The sequence below is a fragment of the Ctenocephalides felis genome, unplaced genomic scaffold (genome assembly GCF_003426905.1).
Source record: "Ctenocephalides felis isolate EL2017-DRISC unplaced genomic scaffold, ASM342690v1 CF-g0.4_SCAFFOLD_01886, whole genome shotgun sequence".
NCBI lineage: Eukaryota > Metazoa > Arthropoda > Insecta > Siphonaptera > Pulicidae > Ctenocephalides > Ctenocephalides felis.
The window spans coordinates 80,288,618-80,299,893 of record NW_020538040.1 but is presented as its reverse complement, the minus strand read 5'-3'; positions in this window follow the sequence as shown (position 1 = coordinate 80,299,893).

Below are 11,276 nucleotides of genomic sequence, written 5' to 3'. Positions count from 1 at the left end.
AAACACAAATTTCTAGGACCCAAACCAGCCATGGAAAATTGTTAACGAAAAACATTGAGGTTTCTTCTCTTCCTTCTTTTCTAACATAGGCTTCGCACCTGAAATAAATTAAATACTAAATTCTTAAAACTATTTGCACACATTATTTTGCAAATACTTTAGAAAATAATTGAAGTGCATATTATACTTACAAAGATCCGATTGCTATTGAAATGTATATAAAAAAAAACAGGAATCAGCCTGCCAAATGTACACGTTTTTTGCGAATTGTTACATATTAAGCCATACAAATCTGAAGATCACTGATAAAAATTTAAAAGAATGTATCTAAAGAATAAATATAAAGCTTGACAATAATCTATAAAATTCTACAAAAACCTATAAAGAACAAGAACGTTTAAAAATGATCAATGAACGTTATAAAATGATGAAATTTTATAAGAATATTTAATAAACATCAGATATTTCTCTTTAATGCATGATTAATAATAGTGAAATAAAGTTTTATCTTTACTAATAAATACGAACTTTAAAAGAAATACTTTACGAATAATAATTTCATACTAAATATACATAAACAATCATTGCTAATTAAGGGTTTTATTTACCATACTTTAGAGAAAGGCATTAGCACTTGATCCTGCCTTCCAACTTCAGACATTGATATTAAATAAATGTCAGTTCTAAATGGTCTTGCAAATTCAATATCAAATATTCTATTGTCCAATAGCTTTACATCGGATCTGCAAATAAAAATAATTGCTCACTTTAGGCATATTCCTGTATATAGTACATAACTATATTTAGTAATCTTACTTGAACTTTAGAGTATTCTCTAATATTTGCCAAATTTCCTGCAAAAACTTCTTTTCCCCTGAATGACCACGGCTAAACTGAGCAATAAAATAATATAAAAAAATAGAGTTAAGTGCTTATATAATTAAGAAGCTTCAGTGCCATATTTAATTTATAATAATATAAAATTGCAAATAAAAATTCTTTGATATCTTTACATTTCAAAATTCGAGTATCATAATGTTACATTAATTGTACATTAAATGTATGTATGTAGTAGGGAAGCCTGGGAACGGTTGTGCCACTTTTTTTATCAGCTATAATTTTGTTAATTAACCAGTTAGCTGAAAAAGTAAATTAAATGGTAGTTTGAACATTTGTCTACCTGGAAATTCGATTCATACCCCCAATGACGGTTGTGACAAGCTTAAAAAATTAATTGTCAGAAATATGTAACACAACACAACATAATCATTTAAACAAAGCTTATGAATATGATTATAAACAATATAGAACAACACATAATTTTTTAAACAAAGTTAATAAGAAATATTTGTAAATCCTTTTTTTCTCATATTGAATTTTCTTTCCCTTTCTCAGGTTAATGACTTATTGCAATAATGGAAACTTGTTCAAACTTACATACCACATCTTTCTCCTCTTGAACCTTTTTTCAAAATCAGTATAGTTTAGCAGTTATGACGACTGTTACTACCATACCCTGACACAACCATACCCGGAGTCCCCCCTCTCTCCATATGTATGTTCGGACACAAATCGCGTTTTTAAGTAAGAGATTATCCAATCAACAAATTATCAAACAATAAAAATATTTAATTTAAATTTACAATGTTAGGGTTTTCTTTAATTTTTGGGAAGAACAGGTCCAACAATTTTGAAGATACAGAATGATTGAAATTTCCATTTAGAAATAAAAATGATCGTGAGCATATTGCATATTAAATTATCCGACTTTCTATTGAACAATTTGTATAATTATTGAGATTTATGTTCATATTCAATTCAAAGCTCACTTCTATACTATTACAGACCATTTTAACTTAAAAATACAAATAGAATATTAATTACTTAGAAATCCATTTCTATTGCTCCAGCAATAATTATTTCTAAAACTTTTAAATATTTCAATTTTTAAGTTTTTTCAAATTATTGTAATTTTTTTTTTGATAATTACGATTTTTAAATTTTTGTTTGTAATTTTTTCTATAAAACTGATTTAAAAATCGAAAAATACTGCATTATGACTTAAGGCAATACAAAACCGTTATTAATTTTGAATACTTGCCTAAAGCATAAAACTTCAGTAATTCACACATTTGTTTAAATTTAAGAAATTTGAAGTTCTGATATATTATAGAAGTTTCGATTTGAACTCAAGAATTGAGCAATGAATATTCTACAAAGATCATGAATCAACATTTTATTAAATCTGAAGTACATACCCATATGGATACCGTAGTACCTGCGATTTCTATTTTTTCTGGTAAAATTTTAAATTTATTATTATGTATATCTACTGGTAAAATAAATCCATGAAATATTCTAAATATTCTATAAATCATCACAAAAATTCAAGATTTCATAATATTTATATTATGCAAACACGAATGTAAATTAACTACGACTCCAATAATAAACTCCGTATTTGTACGTCAATGATGATATTTGTGATAATCAAGTAAATGAAGCTTTTACATAAATTAAAAATTATTCCATTCATTAATGGTCACATTTTTTCTACAACCACGTTGATTAAATATGATTATAGAGTGCAGTTTATATTCAAATGTACCAGTTAAAATGAAAGTTTAATTAAAACTGAATCGCTTAATTATTGTTTTACCCATTTTATTTGTAATTAACACCTAATGAATGGTTATGTAGTATGAAGGATGAACGTTTTCATTATATCTGCTCGATAATATGTCATACATTATTGAGCAATTTTTCTGTTCAGTACATTATTTCCTTGTGAAATTCAATTATACAAAATTATTTAATTTTGTTTATTTTTATACTCATACTATTTTTAAATAGAATTATTTTTTAATTATTCTAACACTATTATTTATTTCCATATTGGCTATAATCTACTCATTTCAAGAAGATATTTGCTAATTAACTTCCTGAAAATGTTTATGTTTTCATAAAAAAATTCGGTTCGCTTGTTTTATGTTTTCTCGACATTTCAAGCCATTCTGAATCGAATGAGACCAAATTTGCAAATAGTACGTGTGTGTGTGTGAACAGATTTTTTGCCGTAAATCGACGTTTTCTCAAAAACGGCTTGACCGATTTCAAAAAATTAAAAGCCATTCGATGTATCTCGATTTTGTGCAACGATCGACCGAGCCGTTTCTTTGTAAATAGCAGAAAAGTGAACAAAATTTCGTCCACGTTTTAGCCTGCAATTTTGCAAATTCAAGAACTGTTCGAAAGGTATTGGTTGGGATTCGACCTGATTAGTTTTTGGTGAAGATCGGCCGGGCCGTTTTCTTGTAATGAAGTGTTAAAAAAAAATTTCGACGATTTTTATGATTTTTTTTGACAGTAGATAGCCTTATAGTTTATAAGAAAATCTTACAGTTCTACGACAAGTTAATTAATAACAATTAAGTATAATTTTTAAAATTCGCCAAAGTTTGCAAAATTAGTATCATTTTTTTGACGTTTGTCAGAATTAGAACTTTCATCTTCGTTTACTCAAAAACGTCTGAACCGATTTCAAAAATTTAAAAACCAAAAGCCAATTGATATATTCTGATGTGGATTATCGTTTCTCAGTTTTGTGCAGCGATCGGCCGAGCTGTTTCTTTGTAATTTGAACAAAAGTGTTTGAAAAAACCTTTTCATCCACATTTAAGCACATAATACCGGATCGATTTTAAAAAATCAAAAACTGTTCAAAAGATATTAGTTGAGAATGATACTGATTAGTTTTAGGTGATCTACCGAGCCATCTTTTTGTAATTAACTTTTGAAAAAAAATTAACCTGATTTTTATGGAAATTTTTTGGCAATATATATCATGGTCTTATATAACTTACTGAAATATTACGGTCTTACGACAAGTAAGACAAAGTTTGAGAAAATGAGTAGTTTTTTTGACCTTTGTTAAAATTAAAATTAGAGGATTTACTTGGTATAACGATAGAGTATTTGGTCTTAATGAATATACTAAACCATTAAAGTCCTACGGAAACTGGTTCAATTATAAAAATTATGGATTTTTGAAAATAGGCTTTTAGAAAATACTTCGAGTTAACGTGTTCGTTCGGTTTCAATTAAGTGTAATAAATCCACTCGGAATACTTTTAATCACTCATAAATTATTTTTTATTGATTATTTACACATATCGGAAAGTTCATGTAGCTTGCCTCAAGGCAAAATACCAATACCAACTAGTTATTGATATATTTCAAATGGTTTATAGCTAATACATTTGAATTGTGAAAGCAAGAAATAGTTTATTTTTCATATTTTCCATATATATATATATATATATATATATATATATATATATATTCACTAATAATATTCGATGATCAGGTGTAACATCAATAGATTTATTTCATGTTCTCGTTTTAGAACAAAATAAAAGGATTAATTAACTATTTATATTCTGTATTGACTATAATTATCTTACTAAATTGAAACGTAAAAATAAAATACAATCAATAAAATAATAATTACATGTTGGGTTTACAAAAAGTAGGTCAACTCTGGATAATCAATCAAAAGATTATTGAGATATTATGCTCCATTAGTACCTTCCAAATACTTGTATAAATAATTCATTGAAGCATTAGTACCTTTAAATAGAGAAAATACATATGTAATTAAATAACTGAAAAAGTAAATGAATAACTTTAAAATTAAATTATTGTACAACCGATTGAATTGTATGGCGAAATGAACAAAAGTGGAAATGGTTAAATATCAATAAATCGATATAACAAATATTTTTTATATAACTTATTATGTTACTATATATATATATATATATATATATATATAAACATAAATAATTTCAACCATTTAATTGTTTGAGTACTACTTTGTACTATAAAATTCTTTATAAAAATACTTGATAATCCAGAATATAAAAAAAGAAATAATGAAGTTCATAAAGAGATAAAGACGAATAAAATATACTTATAATGAAATATTCATAAAAATTTAAATTTATTTATAATTTTTATACACAAATAATTTTTAACATGTTCAACAACAACTGCTAATTAATAAAGGGTAAACGATTTGGTCCTTGTTTTGTATACTTCCGTGTCGCAAAATTAATATCATGAAACGTAATTTTCAATTTAAAATGATGAATTTGACTTACAATTATTTCAATTAATAAAATGAAAAGAGACGCGATCAATATTAGACCATAAATTATGAGCACACCCTCGATGTGATCAAATTTGACTTGCGGCACTTGTAGAGCGTCTGCTACAACCGGAGGATTGTAAACTCGGCTCCTCAACCAAAGATGCTGAATTATTCCGAAGTCTCGCATTCTATTGAACCTTGTTGAAGAATAACAAAATACATCCATCAATCTCAATAATATCTAATACGAATTGCTTATCATATTTTTAGAACAGAATCACGTATTTATTTCGATAAGAGCGTGAGTAGTAACAGAATTTGCCCACTATAGAAAACCACTGGGTCTCTAACGTCCACAAATATATTTTATTAATTATTAAAATTGGGTAAAGTAAGAAGTTCGTTTCGTTTTCCGCGATAGATGGCTTTAGTTACAAATAATTCAGGAAGTGCAGATCGTAGCGGCACCAGTAAAACCTCGTTAGAAAGGTGACACTTTGTGCATTACTTTGATGCTATAATCAAAAAAATTGGTCAAGTGGTTGAAAAGTTATTTGCGTTTCAAAATGGAGCAAATCAATAAAAAAATCGCTATATTTTGCAATTTTATCATGAAAGAGGGAAGAACGTTGCGCAGCAGGCTATTAAAAAAGTTATGCTGTATAAGGTGAAAGTACTTTATCAAAATCTGCTGCTCGAAAATGGTTTGCTCGCTTTCGTTCTGGTAATTTTGATGTGAAAGATGTGCCCCGGTCCGCTTGTCAAATCACTGAAAAAGTTGATAGAATTTTTAAAAAAGCAGAGCAAAATAAGTAAATCAGCTCTGTCGACATTATGAGGGAACAGTTTTGAACCAATTACATAAAGCTCGATTAAGGAAACTCGATATGTGTGACCTTCATGAGTTGGGAGCGGAATCAACGTCTGCGATACGCTGCAGAAATGCAATAAAATCGAACGATTTTTGAAATCTCTTTTAACTGGTAAGAAAAAATAGTTTAAATACAACAATCGGAGGCAATATAAATCATAGCTTAGTGATGACGAGCGGCGACAAACGTTTATGACACTGAAAAAGGTGATGCTGTGTTTGTGGTGAGACTAAAAGGTAATCGTCAATCGTGAGCTAGTTTCAGCTAGTCAAACCATTAATTATCAATTTTAGTGTAAATACATAGAAAGATTACTCCAGACAATCTTTCATTATGACAAAGCTCGACTATACACTTATTTGATGATCTGCTAAAAGTTGCAAAAACTTAGTTGAAAAATTTTTGTGCATCCATCGTATACGTTGATCATGGCACCCTCTGACTAACATTTATTCCAATCTCTACAACACTATCTTTAAAAAGAACTTGGAAAAAGCACTTGATTTAGTTTTTCAATCAGAATCCACAAAAGTTCTTTACCGATGGCATCATGGCTTCACTCGAAAAATATCGAAATATTGTCGATATTAATGAAGCATATTTAATTTAAAAAAAAAATATTTTTGCCCTATAGAAAAACTTGTTAAGATTCACTAAATAAACGAAAGAAACATTTTACTTGACCCAATATATTGGGCCCAGTGGTGGCGATTCCCTGTTCGATTCCTGCTATCGCCAAAGCACGACATTAGGCAGCTCTGATGTTAAATTTCTATTTGAGGTTATAGATCTTAAGTGAAAATTGTCTCTCATTGGTATTACTGCATGTATATAATAAAAATGTCAACAAATACTTCGAGTAATTAGTCACAACTGGATGGGACAACTACTAGGTTGCCACCAATTCTAAAAATCCATGTAAAAAAGTCAAAGAAATTATTGAATTAATTGTATGTTGCAAATTGTTGGCAATTCATAAACTTATATATTAATGAAAAATATAACTCCTAATATTAAATAAATATTATTTTCAATTGAACACAAATAAATTTCGGTTAAATGTTATAATGGCTGTTGCAAACTCGGTCTCTGCTTTAATTGTAAATGTTCGGGTGGTATAAAAATAAAATATAAACTTTTCCTAATTGTAAGAATATTACTCACTGTTTATCGACTAATTTTTTATAAGGAAATCTTCTTCCAACAACAACAAGTGCCCACTCTAATGCGTACTTCTCTTTAAATGGTACAATTATACAGGAGCCAAAACTGAAAATCATAACAAACTTTAACATTATTATTCATACTCAGATTCTTCTTCATAGACCAATTTAAGTGTGAATGATTAATTAAATTACTAATGTATTTTACCTAATAGCTTTAGCATATGTAAAATGCCGTATAGAAACGTATAAAACAATTTTGGCCTCGCAAGCGGGGCGTAGGTCAGCATTCGGATTTTCGGGGCACAATGGTCCATTCATTATATCTTGCCAACCAGGAAGAAATGGAGTTTTATCCTTTAAACAAAGAGTTCGACATTTTATTCTAAAATTTATTTAAAAGTACTTTTATTGAATGCAATATTACATTAAAGCTAAAACAACATACTAAACTTAATTAATAAGAAAATTATTCAGATTTCTATTCAAAGTTCATAAGCGTAAAAAAACATATTAAGAACTCATTGCTAATAATTTTAATTAAAACTGGTTATTTATTAAAAATCTGATTTTATGGTATTCTAAAATATTATATGTTTCTCCGACCCTGGTTTGAAATGAAAAAATATGATCACTATAATTTTAGAGTCGTGTTAAATAAGAACTATCTGCATGTAGTGGTGCTATCATAGAATTTTGTTAGTTTTTCTACTAAAATCTAGGGTTCTAATTCATGTACACAAAATGTTTTAGTTATCAAAAACAGAAACAAATCATTTCCATTACGGTAGCAATCTTCATTAGATCTAAAAATTTATTAGGAGTTTTATTAATATTAAAAGATCAGGTTGAATCTTGACCATGAACCAAGTCACTTGAATTACTACAATGTATTGATTAAATTATTTAAATTTAAAAAATTTAAATATTCAAATTTATTAAAAATTGCCCTTATTTGCTAGTCTTTATAGAAATGCAAAATTTCTACATTTAAATGCACTTCCCCTATTCTGAAAGACCTTGGGTTAAATACAAAAAGCCCAGGTCGAATCTTGACCATGAACAAATCATTTCAATTACCCCAGTGTGTTGGTTAAATTATTTAAATATTCAAATACTCAAGTTTATTGAAAATTGACCTTATTTCCTAGTCTTTATAGAAATGTAGAGTTTCTACATTTTAAAGTATTAAGATATATAAATTGAATAAACTTACATCATATGGGTTTACTCGAAATTGATCTTGAGCAAATGATCCTTCCCTCACGCATAATCTATGTGTACCTGTTTTTCTCAACACCTCCATAGTTAAGATTGTTGGATCAAATACACTAACAGCCTGGCTGGCCATCAAAAGAGCAGCGTACCAAACCGTCATCAAAAATCCAAATAATCCAATAATAAACGATAATAATTTCAAGTGTAAAACTGTGACAGGAAGACTTGGACCTGGACATTGAATTGACACGCATCGATAAAAATAAAGTCACAATAATGTTTGCTTAATAAGTGAAAAAAATATTATTTATTCTCAACGTTTTGTACGTTCTATCTTTACAACATCTGCCAAGAATTTCCCGTTAAAAATCGATTTTTAAAAACAGTTAATAAAAATAAATTGAAACATCTTTGTTTGAAATGATACATTGTTAGTGATATTCAAAGTGTTATTTCAGAATCAATGATGCAAGTAAATAATTTTGTTTTCTCAATTCCTCCCCTATATAACATTTTCATTCTAAAAAACCTAATTTTTGTTTTAATATTTATTTGTATAATTTATTTGTATTTTTTATTAGAGAATCTATTAGAATCAATTTATATTTTACTGTATTAGTTTTGTTTGTTTATCTTCTAACCAAGATCATATTCTTAACGTATGTCCTAAACACAGAACGTTCATATTTTCGAAACGTTGAGGAAAATAATACTTTTTTAAAAAAACTTTTTGGTTTTTATTACTATTGGATTCATTCTCTGGAGCTCAACATCACACACACACACACATATATATATATATATATATGTGTGTGTGTGTATGTGTGTGTGTATGTGTGTGTGTGTGTAAATCCAAGATCTATATTTATCCAGTTGTATTATGAGTGATGAAGATATTGTCTTTTAAAATATGAACATCCCATACTATATTTTACAATTACTTTAGTAAGCTACGAGACTATGGTCTCTCTCATCATCAGTGTAAATATAACTAAATATTTCTATTAAATATAATCATAACATCCTCAAGCATTAGTTTGTGCAGACAGAATTATGAGTGAGTATTATACCATCTGCAAGTTAAACGGCTGAACCGCTTTTTAGCTTATTTGAAAAATTATTAACTCGCGAAAATAAAAAATTACTTAACATATACATTACCTTGATTAGTTACTAGTGATATGATATGTATATAACACTCCCACACGGTTATATGTTTTTTCGTTAAACTTTTACTAAGTATTGTGAAGAACCATAAAATAAACGGTAGCGAAATCAACATAATAACTTCAATGCACCAAGCAACAAACGGAAAATTATATAGATAGAAGTTTGAAGTTTCTTCTCGGCCCTCCTTCCTTATGTATGCCTCGTACCTAAGAAAATAACAAAAAGTTGATATGTTAGTAATTATATAAATTAGGACCAGAAACTCTATCGCCATACAAAGTCTCATTGAAATCATCAAAAAAGGATTGATGAATGGTCTGTGTGTATAACATATAATTTCGTAACATTCTTTCCTTATTCATTCACTAATTATTGTGAATGTGTAACAAATTATTCTAGTTGACTTATGTTTATATTACCTCTAAAGATGGCAAGATTAAATGGCAAAACATGTGAAAATAATAAAGATTATATAATTTGATGTAATCTATTTTATAAAAATAAGTCGGGTTTTCTTTCCTGACGATATAACTCCATAACGCACGAACCGATTTCGACGATTTTGCGTTCGTTGGAAAGGTCTCAGACTCCGTGAGGTTTATAGCGAAGAAAATTAAAGAAATATTTCAACAAAAAAGCGGAAACACTTTCTTTTTTCACATGCAGCGTCATATCTGAAACTTGGCATGTACTAAAAACTAATATTTTTGTTCGACTGCTACTCATTTGTTTGACAGCTACTCATTGTTCTCTGCTCAGTTAATTTCATGTGACAAATCGGCATTGTGTTCACTGTGAAATTGTGCAAAAAAGTAAAAAAATAAGCTATTCGTTTCCTAACATTTCATTTGGAAACCAACAAATCAGTCACGTGTATTGTGCAAATTTTTATTCAATTTCAACAGCAGGCAATTTTTTTCTTCATCTTTTAATCACCAAACGAAATCTTACATAAAATAAAATCATCTGGTGGTGAAACGGAGTTCGCCCGGTTTGCTAGTAATTTATATATTTATATTAAAAAATGTATATTCGATGCTGATTAATTATTATTATAGATTCATTGATTTGAGCATAGCCCCACTTGCTTAGCATCAATCATCATTCGAACAGTGTGCAAATATGAAGAACAATTATAATTGTGTAATTCTTAAAAGATCAATTCCGAGCAGTGCAATAATTTTTTGTTCTTGTATAATATAAGTAATTATCTTGTATAATATAATTATTAATTATAATTATAATTATAAAATTTTGCTAAAATATTTTTTATTAAAATAATTATTCCTAAATATAAAATTTCCCGTTTTATATTATAACGTACATATATTACCCCAAATTTTCTCACCATATTTTAAATACTGGCATCAGTAGTAAATCCTGTTTCTCCAATGCAGAGATTGGCAATAAGTAAACATCCCTATGAATAGGTCGCGCAAATTCTCTTTCATATGCTTCATCTGAAAATATCTGTATATTTGATCTGAAATTTGATAGAAAATATAATTGATATAAATATTTGCAAAGAAATAATGCAAAGAATAATGCTTTATAAATTTGTGTTACCTAAATTTTAATATCTCTTCGACCACCGACCAAACAGATAGTAGAAATTTACGCCCTGGGGATTCCATTTCAGATATCTAATTTGTATTTCAAAAATAAATAAATAATATATATATATATATATATATATATATA